The sequence below is a fragment of the Tachyglossus aculeatus genome, chromosome 3, assembly GCF_015852505.1.
Source record: "Tachyglossus aculeatus isolate mTacAcu1 chromosome 3, mTacAcu1.pri, whole genome shotgun sequence".
Lineage (NCBI taxonomy): Eukaryota > Metazoa > Chordata > Mammalia > Monotremata > Tachyglossidae > Tachyglossus > Tachyglossus aculeatus.
The window spans coordinates 96,826,190-96,841,506 of record NC_052068.1 but is presented as its reverse complement, the minus strand read 5'-3'; the positions used below and the strand labels follow the sequence as shown (position 1 = coordinate 96,841,506).

The 15,317-nt window shown below is 40.5% G+C and overlaps 1 non-coding gene across 1 annotated transcript; it reads left to right on the top strand.

Annotated features, from left to right (window-relative positions):
- The first annotated feature begins 386 nt into the window (after nt 1-386).
- On the top strand, nt 387-524 carry LOC119926397. Its single transcript, XR_005450276.1, has one exon. It is a non-coding gene; the product is annotated as a small nucleolar RNA SNORA7 (small nucleolar RNA).
- Nucleotides 525-15,317: the final 14,793 nt, after the last annotated feature.

Genomic DNA, 15,317 nt, shown 5'->3' with positions numbered 1-15,317 from the left:
TCAATCACTAAATACATAAAATGTTAATTGTAGCTTGGAGGAGGAAGACTCTGTGGAGTGCTGTGAAATTGAAGGGGGTTGGGGTGTGGTGTATTTGAAAAAGGAGAGAGTTCCAGGCAGCAGGGAAGGGAGGAATAATAGTCAGAGATGGGAGACTCAAGAATGAAGTGTGGTAAGTATGGCAAGAAGGGTTGTTTTGGCAGGAGCAAAGGGTATGCAGTGGAGTATAGCTGGTGAATAGAACAGGCATGAAAGCAGGAGGGAGTTGTGATGGTATAATGGTTGGGTTTCTGTTTGATATGAAGGGAAAGGGGTAGTCACTGGAAGTTTGTGATGAGGAGCTGGATGTATTCAGAACTATTTTTTAAGAAGATAATCCATAGATTAGCCCTCCAAGATTACACCTGAAGAGTATTCAGTACTCTATCTGTCTTGGCTATGGATGGGAGAGTCAGGCGGAGGCACACCCATTCCATTCCTAGCTTGGGCAGTGGCTAGTGAGTGGAAGGCGATCTGCTGCAAGTCAAAAGTCACCTGTGCTGAGCAACAGTGGCATGGGAGAGAGTTGAGGGTGGAGACCCAAGGTTACTGCACAGAAGAAAGAAATGGTAAATCATTTTCTGTATTTTTACGAAGAAAACTCTATGGTTACCAGAATTATTTTAGATGGGGGTGGGGCGTTCTGGGAGAGATGTGTCTGTGGAGTCCCTATGGGTCAGGAACAATTGTCAGCATAACATAAAGCAAGATGCCTCCGGGGACGTGAGCTTTTTGAATAAGGAGGATGATGACTTTGAAGTCACAGAGCGAAGCCTAACAGCACCTCTATACCTTGAGTCTATGGAGGGTCTATTAGACTGAACGTGTTTCATTGTAAACTAGGAAACTGGGACACTATTCCAACCTTGCCTATGTCCCTTTTCATTCTCAATGACTATGACTGGGGAGTGAGCGCAAGCTATTAGATAACACTGAAATTCATGCCCTCTATTTTTCAATCGCATTTACTGAGAACTTTGTGCACATGAACCCTGCCCTCAGGGAGCTTACCACCTACCAAGAGAGTCAGGCACATAAATATGAGATTTTAATTCACTGAACTCCTTAGATGTGTTCAGTATGCCTATAAATGGGAGGAATCAATCACTCATATTTACTGAGTGCTTGCTGTGTGCAGACCACTGTACTAAGTGCTTGGGAGAGTACAATACAACAAAGTTGGTAGACATATTCCCTGCTTGGAAACAAAGCTTATTTTTGTAGGGAATATTTTTCACTTATTAAATAAAATAGACATATGGGAATACTTCTTTCTCAAATGTCCCAAGTCTGTGCCATAATGGATGTGGGTGCAGCTTCCCCCCAAACTGAACACAAAACAGTCTTAATTTAGGATACTTATAAATGGTAACTTCTGATTTAGAATAAATGTAGGCAGTCAGACCTTTTCTTCCAGCATTCCCCCAGGGCTACACACCATGCGGTATGTGGCTGCAGCATCATCTAGAAGTGAATTGAAAGATTTGTTTTTTTTTATCCTACATGTAGGGAGGGTATCCATCTTTCAAAGGCTAAAGTTCAGTTTCTGCCATAGGCAAAACAAGCTCTGAAGTAGAGAAGCAGCATGGCCTAGTGGATAGAGCATGGGCCTGGGAGTCAGAAGGACCTGGGTTCTAATTCTGACTCCACCACTTGTCTGCTGTGTGACCTTGGAGAAGTCACTTCACTTCTCTGTGCCTCAGTTACCTCATCTGGAAAATGGGGATTAAGAATGTGAGCCCAATGTGGGGCAGGGACTGTCTGCAACCCAATTATCTTGTATTCATTCAGTCGTATTTTATTGAGCGCTTACTGTGTGCAGAGCACGGTACTAAGCACTTGGAAAGTACAAGTTACCAAGGTATTTACGCCAGTGCTTATACAGTGTCTGGCACTTAGTAAGCACTTAACAAATGCCACAATTATCATAATTATTGTTGTTTGCATACCAGTCACCCAGAGCCTTGAGACAACTGTGAGTGGATAGAAGTTGTTCTTCTATCCTTCGTTATCTCTACTTGGATGTCCTTCCAACACCTCAAGGTTAACATGTCCAAAACAAAACTCCTTATCTTCCCACTCAAACCCTGTCCTCCCCCTGACTTTCCCATCACTGTAGATGGCACCACCATTTGTAACCTTGGTATTATCCTTAACTCCTGTCATTTATTCATTCAATCGTATTTACTGAGCACTTACTCCCATTTTCACATCACTAAAATCCACCTTTTCCTCTCCATCCATACTACTACCACGGTAATACAATCACTCATTCTAACCCACCTGAATTACTGAATCAGCCTCCTTGCTGACCTCTCAGCTTCCTGTCTCTCCCCACTCCAGTCCATACTTCACTTTGCTGCTCAGATCATTTGTCTACAAAAATGTTCAGTCAATGTTTTCCCACTCCTCAAGACCCTGCAGTGGTTGCCCATCAACTACCTCCTCAGACACTCCTTACCATTGGCTTTAAAGCACACAACCACCTTACCCCCTTCAACTCACCTTGCTACTCTCCTACTACAACTCAGCCCACACAGTTCATTCCACTAATGCTAACCTTCCCACTGTACTTTGATCTTGGGTACCTCACTGCTGACCCCTCGCCCACATCCTGCCTCTGAAACACCCTTCCTCCTCAAATCGAACAGACGATTAATCTCCCCCACTTCTAAACCTTAATCTCTTCCAGGAGCCCTTCCCTGATTGAGCCCCTTCTTTCCTTTTCTTCTTCTCCCTTTTGCATCATTCTGACTTGCTCCCTTTGTTCTTCCCCCACTCCTGGCCCCACAGCACTTGAGCACATAGCTGTAATTTATTTGTTAATATTAATGTCTGTTTTTCCCCCTTTAGCCTGTAAACTTGTTGTGGGCGGGAATGTGTTGTAATCTCCCAACATTTAGTACAGTGCTCTGCTCACAGTAAGCACTCAGTAAGACTGAATGAATTAATGTTCTCCAGCTGTTTGGTCCTCTGGTAAACTCTTTGTGGGCACAGCATCTCTGTCTGCTCTGTTGCACAGTACTCTGCCAAGCACTTAGTGCAGCATTCATTCCTTTACTCAATTGTATTTGAGTGCCTACTGTGTGCAGAGCAATGTACTAAGTGCTTGGAAAGTACAATTCAGGATTACTCTGCACACAGTAAACACTCAATGAATACCACTGATTCTCCCATCCGTCTCTGGAGGAGTTTGATGTTAGAGCCCTCCTGGACAAAAAAAATAGAGAAACATACTGTCTAGGGACATTTGCATGGAATTAAAGGGCAAGAAAGAATGCTTTCAGCACTGACTCCCAAATCTACTGTGAGTGTGTTATGCAGTGTAGGCACAAAAGGTAAGTGACTTGCCCAAGGTCACAAAGCAGGGAAGTGGTGGATCTGAGATGAGAAGATTTCAGTTTCTTTCCTTTTTAAATGGTCTTTGTTAAGCACTTACTATGTACCAGGCACTGTTCTAAGCACTGAGGCAAATAAAAGCTAATCAATTTGGATGCAGTCCACGTCCCACCTGGAGCTCACGGTCTTAATTCCCATTTTACAGATGGGGTAATTGAAGCACAGAGAAGTGAACTGACTTGCCCAGGGTTATACAACAGACAAGTGGCAGAGCCAAGATTAGACTACAGGTCCTTCTGGCTCCCAGGTCCGTGCTCTATCTGCTAGACAACGCTGCTTCCCAACGTTTCAGTGATACTATTGTTGTCCCTGCCTTACGTATTGTCTGAGGCTATCTCACATGAGTAGGGAGACAAAGTAATATTTGTGTATTTAAGCACCTACTATGTCCCAAGCACTGGGGTACAGATAAATTAATCCACTTGGACACAGTCCCTATCCTCACATGAGACTCATGGTTGAATTGAGGGAGACTAGGTTTTTAATATCCATTTTACAGATGAAGGAACTGAGGCCCAGAGGAATTAAGTGACTTGCCCAAGGTCATACAACAGACAAGAGGCAAAGCTGAGATTGGGCATATATGAAAGATCTGTGCTCTTTTCACTGCTTCTTGTGAACTGTGGGGAGCTGTTTGGGCTTCCCAAGGAGCCAGAAAATGTCAGTACTTGTGAAATGGGCTATAACATTCGGGGTTTCTGCTTTTTCAACCCCATAAATGCAGCTTTTTGTCTCACCTGAAACAAATTGGGACTAGTCTTGCTCTTGAATGAGCAGGACTTCATTTCCCTTTCTACTCTGATAGATTTTTACATCTTTAACCCATTAGCTCATCCATATTAATAGACTCCTTAAACAGGGTTAGAAGTGATCACTTGACAATGGTCTACATGCATTACACATTCATAATTGTCTTTATTTCCTTTTGCAGGTAGAAAGGATAGGCACTTTAACACATTTTCTTCTTAATTTTTACTTTGAGGAATAAACTCCAGGATTTTCATTCGAAGATAAAACTATTTTGGGGAGCAATGACATGGCCACATTTTAAGAACTGGTCAGTGTACTGTTTTTGAGTCTTTCTTTAAAGAGACAAGCTCTGTGCACCATCTAGTATCCAAGAATGATCCCATTTCCAATGGCTAAGTATCAAAGCAGTCTTTTCCTATTCCCCCCGAGTTCTTCACTTTGATTTACTGTGCCAGTGAATTGGTTTCTTTGCTCTACCCAGGTTGAACCCTCCTCATTTGACCTCCCCAGACAAGGGAAACTGCCCTTAAGTCTTTCCATTTACCTTAGGAATATTGTGAGGTTCAGTGGAGTCCAGCCAGATAAAAAGGAAAACTTCTGCTGGTTCAGAAACGCATTGTGTTCAGCCATTAAGAAACTGGACTTCAGAGTGACTAGATAAGTGAGTATTATGTATTCTCTACAGGTACTATTCCAGTTTAAAGAGAAGATGTTCTTCCACTTACACTAGAGAGGATGAAGCTAAACATCTTCTATATGCCCCCTCATTACAGAGATGGCAGAATTGATTTATAACTCTTCTCCATCCATTATACTAATGGGGATATTGAAGTTTGAGGCACGCTTTTCTGAATAACCTGGTTTTGTAGTCTTTAGGGGGATTAAGGTTTTATAGGATAATTTGAGTTGATAAAGTCTGTACTGATTCCTAATTTTAGCTAACTCACACAGCTATCACGTCTCCATAGCATCCAGAATGCTTGGTTGTTAATGCAGAAATACACTAAAGACTGTCTAGTGAATCATGGACACCATAGGTTTCTTTTGTCCCTAGGTGTGTCATATTAAAGAAAAGATCCACATGCAACCTTTCTATGGTGGAGTTTTTCCTGGATCTCCCAGTGATTTTGAAAATGTCTATTTTAAGTTTTATCCAGATACTGTCCCACCTCTCTTCCTGGACAAAGAAAATGTGCATGCTCTCCAGATTTACATTTCTTCATCCAGAAGCCAGAGCTCCTGGGTTTGCTATAAAATGAGGATGGACTATATGATCTCCCCACTTCTTAGGTGAAAAGCCTTTTGGAGATTTTGTGGATCACTTCATAGATTGCTAGGAATATTAAAACTAGGAATATTGATGATAATAATAGTACAGTATAAAATGTAATTTAAATCAGACGACATTTCTGTCTCATAATTTGAAGAAACTGAATTACAGAGAAGTTAAGTGACTTGCCCAAGGTCACACAGCAAGCAAGCAGCAAAGTGCAGATTAAAATTCAGTTCCTCTGATTCTCAGGCCTACATTCTTTCTATTAGTGCCTCCTAGATTGTTCCCTTCAAAGTGTTCAAACCCGGCTCCATCACTTGCCTGTTGTGTGACCTTGGAGAAGTCACTTAACTTTTCTGTGCCGCGGTTTCCTCAACTGTAAAATGGGGATTAATAACCTGTTCTCCTTCCTACTTTACTGTAAACCACATATGGGACAGACCTGTATTAGGTTAAGTAACTTTTGCCTACCCCAGTGCTTAGAAAAATAATTCATTCATTCACTCTTGTTTATTGAGTGCTTACTGTGTGCAGAGCACTGCACTAAGTGCTTGGGAAGTTCAAGTTGGCAACATATAGAGATGATCCCTACCCAACAATGGGTTCACAGTCTAGAAGGGGGAGACAGACAACAAAACATAACATGTGGACAGGTGTCAAGTCAGAATAAATAGAATTAAAGCTAAATGCACATCATTAACAAGCTAAATAGAGTAGTAAATATGTACAAGTAAAATAGAGTAATCTGTACAAACATATATACAGGTGCTGTGGGGAGGGGAAGGAGGTAGGGCGGGGGGGATGAGGAGGAGAAGAGGAATAAGTGCTTAGCAAATACCATAATGGAAAAACACAAAAGTGTTCCTGGAAAATTTAATAATAATATAATGGCATTTATTAAGTGCTTACTATGTGCAAAGCACTGTTCTAAGTGCTGGGGAGGCTGCAAGGTGATCAGGTTGTCCCACGGGGGGCTCACAGCCTTAATCCCCATTTTACAGATGAAGTAACTGAGGCACAGAGAAGTGAAGTGACTTGCCCAAAGTCACACAGCTGACAATTGGTGGAGTTAATATTTGAACCCATGACCTCTGACTCCAAAGCCCGTGCTCTTTCCACTGAGTCATGCTGCTTCTCTAAACTGAAAATCTTGGACAAAATGGGGGCAAAACTGAGAGTAAACATTTGCAGTGTTTATTGAGACAGTAATTCTGAGAAATATTATCTTAGCACAAATCCCTGAACTCCTGCTCTACAGAGGGATGGAACTTTGCTAGTTGCCAGACATTGTGTGCATTATTTGTATTGTGTATATATACAATATATAGAATTGTATATTTCTAGACTGAGCCTGTTGTTGGGTAGGGACCGTCTCTATATTTTGCCAACTTGTACTTCCCAAGTGCTTAGTACAGTGCTCTGCACACAGTAAGCATTCAATAAATTTGATTGAATGAATGAAGATCTATTATGTGTATTACACATTATGGTGTAACAGACTCAGTTCCTCTTTTGCTTTTTATGGGCATGCTAAATATGGATCAAAGGAAAAGAAAAGGTTGCTAGCATCACTGTAATGAGTAATTGTACATCACTAATTATAACACTGTAATTATAGAAGCAGTATTTCCTAGTGGAGAGAACACAGGGCTGGGAGTGAGAAGGATCTAGGTTCTAATCCAGCTCTGCCACTTGTCTGCTGTTATCTTGGGCAAGTCACTTAAGTTATCTGTAAGCTCCCCCTCGACTATAATGTCAGTTATGTTGGAATATTTTTACTCTCCCAAGTGTTAAGTACAGTGCTCTGCACACAGCAAATTCTTAAGAAATACAATTGACTAACATGGGGATTAAGACTGTGTACCCCATGTGGGAGAGGGCCTGGGTCCAACCTTGTTAGAATGTATCTACCCCAGATCTTATTACACTGCTTGGCATATAGTCAGCACTCAAAAAATACCATTTAATTTTAGAAAGTGACATATTATATATACACATACAAATAGATAAGCAGCATAGCATAATGGATGGGCCTGGGAGTCAGAAGGTTGTGGGTTCTAATCCCAGATCTGCCAATTGTCTGCTGCGTGACCTTGGGTAAGTCACTTCACTTCTACATTAACTTAGCACATCTGTAAATGGGGATTGAGACTGAATCCCATGTGGGACAGAGACTATGTTCAATCCAATTTGCTTGTACCCACCCCAGCGATTAGTACAGTGCCTGTCACATAGTAAACACTTAACAAATACCATTATTATTATTATCTACCTGGCATCTGATAAAAGATCACTCTCGCCCCAGCAAAAAGTTGCTGCCACCCACACTGAAGAGACCAAACCCTATACACACAAATTTAGACTTGCTTTGATAAAACATCACTCTCGCCCCAGCAAAAAGTTGCTGCCACCCACACTGAAGAGACCAAACCCTAAACACACAAATTTAAACTTGCTCTCTATAGAAATTCTAATAATCCATCATTGGTATTTATGGATTATCTCTTTGTTTTCTGTGGTGCAGAGCACTACACTAAGCTCTTGGAAGAGTACAATAGAAGTGGTAGACACAATTTCTGCTCACAAGAAGCTTACTGACCTATCAGGTTAAAGATGAATGACAGGCATGAGAGTGGGAAGTGTACCCTCTCTTACACATTTCATTAACCTTACTTGTGTCCTAGTAATCACTGTTACTCTTAGAACAATACTGACAAGTTATTTCAACTGAAGGCCTTCTCATTGACCTCTGAAGCCTTCAGAGGGCTGTATGGCTGTGTCAGGGAAGATATAGAGGGCAGGGTATGTTAGTTTTATATAAAAGTGCAGCCAATTCCAATCAAACAATGGTATTACTATGTGCTTTGCACATAGTAAGCGCTTAATAAATGCCATTATAAATTCATTGACCACTTTCTCTTGGGAGAGTACAATATTGGTAGAAAAGATACTTGTCCACAGAGAGTTTACAGGCTAGAGGGGGAGACAGAAATTAAGATGTTAGCAATAGGGGAAGCCAGAGTGGAAGGCTATTGACATAAGTGCTGTGGGGTAGGGGAGAATAACCTGAGAATAGTCTTTGAATCATGGATCATGCCAACTTCCTCAAGGAAACATTTCCGAGATTCCCCACAGTGCCACCAAGCCATCTCTACTCCATGGATTTTTGTGCAGCTTTCGGCTCTCTGTAGAATGTGAAGTGCCTGGGAAATGTAGTCCTGAAAGTGAGAAAATTGTCCCCAGCTTGAAAGTCATCTGAGGCACTTCCAGTTCTAAATTAAGTGAAACAGCATAAAACACACAGCACACACAAAGATGAAAGCTTATTTTTCTTGTAGTGCTTTCAACTACTTCCACATTTTTTATGGAATTTTTTAAGTACTTAGTCTGTGCCAGGCACTGTACTAAGCACTGGGGTAGAATGGAGGATTGGGTTGGACACTGACAGTCCCATGTGGGACAGGGACAATCTAAATCCCCATTTTACAGATGAGGTAACTGAGGTACTGAGAAGTGAAATGACTTGCCCAAGGTCACACAGCAGACAAGTGGAGGATCTAGGATTAGAACCCAGGTCCTTCTGACTCCAAGGCCCGTGCTCTATCAACTAGGCCATGCTGTACAATAATGTACCTTCTATTCTTGGCTTTTCTCATTTTCCATTTCTGAATGAAGTACTCATTGATTGTTGCAGGCCATGCTTTAGCGAAGTCTAGCAGAAGCAGGAGGCGGGAACTGAATAGTTCAAATAGCTTCAGTGGGATATTAATAATTATTTTCAAACACTTGTTACCAATTTCAAAGCTTTGAAGCCACTGTTCATGGTACCATTAAATCCATTTACAAAGTAGGTTTATGAGTACACATTAACACTCGCTAAGATCTGTTGTTACGAGGGCGCCAGTCATTCCACTCTGGATAGTAAAAACTGGAGACATTAAATCTAAGTGTCTTCATGAGGGGACAGATCCATCTCTTGGTTTAGTGCTTAGCACACTCAAACAGCTTAAATGGAGATTGAGGCTAGAAAAATTGTAGATTGATCTGAAGGGATTCTTCTGAAGGGACGTCATTGGAAGAGTTGAATTTGTGGGTATAAAGAAGTGCTTGATATTCAATATGACTTCATCAGAGGTGCAAGAGTGATGAAAAAGGTGGAGGCAGGACTGACAAACCGGATTATCCTATCACACATACAAGCAGGTTGTCCCTTTCTGAACTGATGATTTGCTAATTTGTGACTTTCACAATTCTCCGGTAGTTTCTGTTAGAAAAGTTACCACTTTTTTTATTGTGGTACACCAAGCTGATCCATTTGCTGCAGCTGTCTCCAGTTGTGCTTGTATAGCGCTTTCATTTTACCAAGATGCCTTCACATCAATTATTTGTGAGGTTGGGAGAAGCAGGTCTCTCTCCTCCTACCTATCTTTGCTCCTCTCCCACTACAATCCAGCGCATACATTTTGTTCCTCTAAAACCAACCTACTCATTGGACCTCAACCTCTTTTCTCCTGCCATCAGTCCCTTACTCATGTACTGCATCCTACCTGGAACTCCCTTCCCCTTCATACCCAACAAACCACCGGTCTCCTCATCTTCAAAACTCCATTTCACCTCACCATACAGCAAGTATTTGGATTCCTTTATCATCTCTTTTTCCTCAGGTTCTGGTGAGCCCAGCTTCAGATTGCTCTAGGACTTTATGATCTGCCATGCTTTCTTGCTACTGGGTGATTGAGAATGACCTCTGAAGGATACTAAGCAAAACTGCTTCAGGAGCCAGCTATTCAATTAAAGAAGGGTCCAGGTCTCCAAAACCATATAGAAGAGTGAAGAGCATAATGACTCTGGAGATCTTAGCTTTACACCCTTGGATACTAGGCCAACCCTGCCATCCTGAATCTCTTAGTATCTGATGCCAGTCCTCTTGATCTTGCTCTTTCAGATAGCCATCTTTACTGGACCTTGGTCTTTCTCCAATCTTGGCACCAACTCTCCTCCACCCTTGTAACAAGGAGATTGCTTCTTGGGGGTCAGGGATCAAGTCAATCAATTCAATCATATTCATCAGGCACTTTGTGCAGATCACTATACTACGAACTTGGGTGAGTACAGTATACTGGAGTGGGTAGATATGTTCCCTGCCCACAGTGATCTTATAGTCTAGATGGGGAGACAGACGTTAAATGAATTATGGATATGTACATAGGCCCTGAGGGACTGAAGGTGGGGTGAATCAAATTTTCTGATGTGTGGGGAATTACCCCCTCCTCCCCCACAATACACCCAACACACCATTCCACAAGTTAGTAAAATGAAATTAATTTTGTGGATGCTCTGGCATTATTAACTGATGTTAAAGATGATGGAATTTTGAGAGGGGAGAAGGGAAAGGATACCAAGAAACAAGATGGTTGAGAGAAGAATGGAAGTGGAGCAAGGCAATGAGTCACTAGTAAAAGTTTACAGTGGCAGCTTTTCCATGTGACAACATTTTTGTCTTTGTTACCAATATTAGCTGTGCTGGCCCAAATGAAACAGAGGCAGAATGAAATTATGTTTGTAGATTCTCTTGGTCCCTCTCATGTTTCTATCATGTCTTTTTTTCTTTCAGAAAAAAGGAAACCAGTTTTGAAAAACACAGTTTCAAATTAACAAATACAATTCAACTTTCATTAAAATAAATTTTTTATGCCCTTTCGTTCATGGAGTTGCCCTACTAAGTTATAGTCCCACAAAATATGGAGTGAACATGAAGTGAAAATTAAGATTCTGACTGCACATTTTAGCTGGCTTTTTAATGTTGGACAATTCCCAGCTGCTAATCCTAATTGTCTATCTTCAGTTAGTTTTCTCTGTCAGAAAAATCTGCTGGTTTCCCTTCTCAGCATCCCTCTTCACATTTGCCTGGAACAAGGTCACTGTCTGTCAAGGACACAAGCCAGCTTGTCTTTGGATGCTGAAGGCTACTCTCTACATCAAGGTCCTTTATCAGAATTTATAGAACTATTAATGGGCTACTGAATTGCAATTGTAAAATAAGTATTGGAATTTTAAAAACGTGTTCTGAAGACTTCCTAAATTTAACACCAAACACTAGAGTCTTTGGGGTGTAGGTTATTCCCTGGAACTATATTAAAACTCCTGGTTTATCCATCTTAGTTTATCCACGGGGAAAAGGCAGTTCCCCAAAACAGGCTCAGGAGACCAGAAAAAAGGAAACTGACACTATCTTTTCCTTTGTGTTTGAGGCTTTGAGTGATGAAATGTAGTAAAAAACTTATAACCTTGAGCAAGTCATTTAACTTCTCTGTGCCTCATTTACCTCATCTGTAAAATGGAGACTAAGACTGTGAGCCCTTTATAGGACATGGACTGTGTCCAACCTGAGTAGCTTGTATCTGATCCAGTGCCTAGTGCAGCGCATGGCACATAGTAAGTTAACAAATATCATAAAAAAAACCCTTGAATGCGCTCAAATCTACCCAGGAACCCAAGCTTCCCCCAGATTCTTCTTTCTCTTTTTCATTCTGGATTTATTAAGGTGACACCACACCAATTAATCACAGGTAATGTTGCTTTGTGGTTATAGAAGGCAATTGGCAGAGATTTGCCTGAAGGGAGGGGATTAGATCTTGTGATCTCTTGAGTTTCTTTTCATATGGAAAGGACTCAATCAATCAATGGTATTTATAAGTGCTTATGATTTTTGAGTGCTTATGGTTTGCAGGGCACTTTATCAAATACCTGGGAGAGTGCAATACTGGGTCATTGATTATCAACTTTGGCTAGTTTTTAATCTTTCATTAAAATAGTTTTCAGTTGGTGAGGGACTGTGTCTCATGACTCCCCTGCTGGAACATTAGAGATTTCTTTTATGAAAGGGTATTCATCAGTGAATGTCTCTGAAGGTTTCAGAAGAGGAATGGCTTACAAAATACCCAAAGGAAAGAGCTGTTAGAAGTTGTCATTGGGGTGTAACAATTGTACCAGTGTACTATTATGAAGGGTTCACTCTGCTATTAAGGAGTAAAAGACAGAAACAAGGTTCAACAAATAAAAAGTTTCATGCTGCTAAAATGAACCTTGAAAAAGACTCATGCTTAATTTTTTCTGCCTTCCACACCAAGGTATAACAGTGAATTAAAAGCTTTAACTGACATGTATGACTCTTATGAATGAGAGACAGAAAAGACCAAGTTGTCCTTTTTCCATCACTTTTTCTGGCTCTTTTCCCTTTCTGTTGTATAAATTTCTCTTCTGTTGTCCCACACTGGGCATTCAAGAATCCCATCACATGTAAATTCTCCCATTTGCCAAGAAGATTCCTAACTAGCAGCATGGCCGAGCACTAGCAGATCATGCATGGGCCCTGGGAGTCAGAAGGATCTGGGTTCCAATGTGGAACCCACCACTTCTCTGCCATGTGACCTTGGGCAAATCACTTAACTTCATTGTGCCTCAGTTACCTCATCTGTCAAATGGGGATTGAGACTGTGAATCCCATGTGGAGCAGGGACTCTGTCCAACCCAAATTGCTTGTATTCACCCCAACACTTAGTACAGGGCCTGGCACATTGTGAGTACTAAATGGGTTTATGTGAAACTAGTAGGTGTGAAGTCGAGACCTAGGTTCTATTACTTAGCCTTGGCTCACTGAGAGTTTAGAACAAGTTGTTTTCATTTATAGTCAAGGCAAGTTGATTATATAAATTAACTGGGGCTTAAGATGGTACAGATAGTTAAAATTTCAGGTGAAGGGAATATAATTGGGATTGACTTTATTTTACAGGTACATAATCAGCTTGTTCAAACTTTTTAAAAAAAAAATCCTGTTTTCACTAGAATTGACATTGATAATCTACCATATTTGCATAAATATACATCATAGTCATACTTGGACTAATTTTGGTCAGTGGGTTCACTGAGGGTCTTGAATCCTTAGGACCACATAAGGTCAATATAGAGCCACCATTTTTAGTGTAAGGATGGGTTCCAGTGGACCTTCAGTTCTGAATCAGCACTGTCTTACTCCCTTCCTTCCCCAGTAGGGGAGAGAGGGAAGGAAAGAGAGAGTGAGAACAACATTAAGCTAACCATTGCTACCTTATTCAATTATGTGAAATGTTTACAAAAATGACACTGCTTTATAACCCAAGAGGATATTCAAGGAAATCACTAAAAATAATGTCAGTTGGCAATGGGTTAACAATGGATGAACAGTGGATGGTGTGGAGCTAAAAAGGAGAAGAAAAAGAAAAAAGTCAAGATGGTAAAATTGACCAACAAAATATAAACCAGGGCTTGGTATAAAATAAAAGTCCCCTAATGAAGATGTGTTTTCCTATCAGTGACTTTTAATTGAGAGATAAAGAAAATTTGAGATGGTGATGCATTATATTTGTAGATATTGATAAACTTTACCAGAATTTTCCTTTCTGAATTTTAATATGTGATATAAAAAGCAAACTTAAGATAACAAGCTTGATGAGCTTTTAAAGGGAGTTCTTTAAAAAAAAAAAAAAAGCCTTGCATTTGGAAGCAATTTTGTTATCCCAGCATCTCACAGCTCTCATTAGTTCTGAAGACTATTTAAATTAGGCAATTGAAGTTAAAATGGTTAGCTAGATAACTGATGCACGAGTCTATCCATTATAATCACATTTTCTTTTCAGTTAAAAATGTAATGTGGGTGTAGAAAAACTGCTTGGTTATTACCAACAAATGCATCTTGCTGGAATTTCCCTACTTTTCTATTATCTAAGACTAACATCTGGAAAACAGGATAATTTTCATATTTTATGGATTTCAATAGTCTGCCATTACCAAAAAAAAGGAACAAATCAGTTACTCCAGGAGAAAAAAATTAGAAACTCTCTAACCATTTACTGATACAATCTCCTGCAGTATTGTAAATGGTATTTTTTCAACTTGAATTTCTAACAAGGTAGCTAATTGTTGTACAGCTATGAGCCCAGGACTTTGATGAACATGATATAGAACCCACCTCGGTCACTTGGGGGAATGATACTGTTTTTAATTGATTGTTTTAAAAATCAATGTGGGTAAATTCTTCTATTGAGTGTTAAAATAGTGTTAGCCCAGGATGGGCGGGGTTATCCAAAGCAGTTTGAAAGCACAGTGAAAATACCTTAAACAATTTAGGGTATATTCTTGAAAGCATCAAATAATTACAATTTTAGAATAGAAAAAATTAACATCTGATAAGTTAGAGTTGAGAACCAGGTTTTGCCACTGGTCTGCTGAGTGATCTTGAGCAACTCACTTAATTTCTCTGAACCTCAGTTTATTTGTGAGCAGGTCACAACTTCTATGTGGCTTGTATTCCTTATCTATGAAATGGGGACCCAGTACCTACTTAGACTATGAGCCCCATGTGTCACGGGGATATGATTAATTTGTTTCTACCCCAGTGCTTAGAACAGTGCTTGACACATAGTAAAGGCTTAACTGCCTGCTCAGGTTGATTCCTGATTGACCCAGACATGTCTGATAACAGCTGCTTTTGAGTGGTCACTGTTTAATCCCACCAATCAATCAATCAATCAATGGTATTTACTGAATGCTTAATGTGTGCCGAACACTATACTAAGCACTTGGGAGAGTATGATGAAGTTGGTAGAAAACATCCCTCACCTCAAAGAGCTCACAAAATAGCAGAAGAGAGACATACAATAAAGTCAGAGTATGAGTATAGCTGTGGATTGGAGGTCATTGTGGACACAGAATGTGTCTATCAACTCTGTTGTATTTTACTCAATAAATGCCATTAGGTGGGAAGATGAAAGGTTAGGCAAGGAAGGCTTCCTAGAGGAGATGTGGGCTTAGACTGAAC